This window comes from Glycine max, chromosome 7 (assembly GCF_000004515.6).
Source record: "Glycine max cultivar Williams 82 chromosome 7, Glycine_max_v4.0, whole genome shotgun sequence".
NCBI lineage: Eukaryota > Viridiplantae > Streptophyta > Magnoliopsida > Fabales > Fabaceae > Glycine > Glycine max.
Window position 1 is genome coordinate 8,038,370 of NC_038243.2, and position 1,985 is coordinate 8,040,354.

Consider the following 1,985-nt stretch of genomic DNA (forward strand, 5'->3'; position numbering starts at 1 on the left):
AATGATAATTATCTCAATTCAATTGTAGCCTTTTGAATAGAAGCATCGATCAAGTTTCACAATCTCAGTTACCCACACGCACATATGTGCCCATTATTTCTAATAGGAGTAGTTGTTTTTTAATAATTATATATATATATATATATATATATATATATATATATATATATATATATATATATTATCTTCACGACTGGCGCTTTTAATTTAATTATAATGCATAAGTAATTAATTGAATTACTAAGGGCACTGATTATTTTAAAAAGAAAATAAAATCAAAAACCTTTTAATAAACTTATTGTGTCTTATTTATTTAATCAAGCCTAGTGATCCTAGGACACAACAATTGGTATAGAATACATTAACATGCATTGTTCTTGTATAAAGACTTGATTAATTTTTCATTCTATTTTTCCCTTTTAATTTTTTTTCTTATCTTCACTTGTTTCATTAGTTTCATCAAAATAGATCTTATGATAATTGATTTTTTAGAAAAAGAAAATTGTTATTTCTATATATATTTTGGAAATAACGTGGGTGAGCTTCTCTTTTTTATTTATTTAACAGATTAGGTGGGAACCTACCATTCTTGGCGTGATCTTTGTTGCTTTCTTGCAATTTACCAGGCACCTGGTGAGTACTCTATTGGAAGATATAGTCATTCTCATTTCAACTTTTGCTTTTCCATATATTTATATTGATTTTGATAAAGAACAAGAAAAGGTGGAGTGAGAAGAATTTTAGTGCGCCACTCAACCTTGTTGGACCTTAAGGATTAATTTCGATATCAACAGTCTATGAATATAATTATAGCAAGAATACTAATAGAGTAATAGTAAAGTCACATTAAACAAAGAGAATGTAGCAATATTTCACAAAAGATATACTTAGAATTTCACCATGTATACTGTTGGTAAATTTTTAATTAATACGTGTATCAAAGTTAATTATTGTAATGGATTTCACCTTTTGATACAATCTTTCAGAGGAATAAGAATCCAAAACTCTTTTGGGTACCGGCTATAGCTCCAATGGTGACTGTAGTAGTTGCTGCCGTTTTCACCTACGTCGTCAAGGGCCAACATCATGGAATTCAAATTGTGAGTTAGATATATATAATAATTTTTTTTTTCACTTTCTAAGTATCTTATAATATACCATAATTCCGTTTTGTTCTTATATAAGAAGTTGATTAATTATATAGGTGGGCCATCTAGATAAAGGACTAAATCCCTTGTCCATTCACTATTTGAACTTTAATGGTAAATATTTACGAGCAGTTGTGCAAGCTGGTCTTGTCACAGGCGTGTTGTCATTAGCGGTAAGCAACTAATTAGTTTCAACCAATATCTTCATATTCAATAATATTTTTTAAATTTTTATTTATTCATTAACTTATTTTATTAGGAAGGAATAGCAATAGGAAGAAGCTTTGCTGTTGCTGACAATACACCCCATGATGGGAACAAAGAAATGATCGCTTTCGGCCTTATGAACTTGTTCGGTTCATTTACTTCATGTTACTTGACTAGTGGTATGTTATGCACGAACAACCATCCCATTAATAATAGGAAAAATACTACTAATAATTTTTTATTATTTAACACAAATACTAACTAGTGTATCAAAACATACTGGTTATGAAATTTAAGGTAAAAATGTTATTATTGAAAGGCAAAAAAATATGTTGTTTATAATTTTTTCATTTTCTTATAACTTATATAGTTTCTCTTTCAATTTTTAATCAATACCTTGAACACACTTATTAATATGACTCTTTCTTTAATAGTATTATACTCTTTTAATATATAGTAGGACTTTCTTGGTTTCTAATTATAAGAATCTTTTAACTAATTTATGTTCCTTAAAAAATAATTAATTTAATTAATTATGTTAAATTTATCAATTAATTGTATTATTATTTTTAAATTATTTTTTTCTTATTTTTTTATCCACTTAATTGTTTTTTAATATTTAGAGAAAGA

General features: G+C 26.6%; 1 pseudogene; it reads left to right on the forward strand.

Annotated features, from left to right (window-relative positions):
- Window positions 1-1,985, forward strand: part of LOC100779097 (probable sulfate transporter 3.5) — a 5,425-nt pseudogene that overhangs the window by 1,919 nt on the left and 1,521 nt on the right.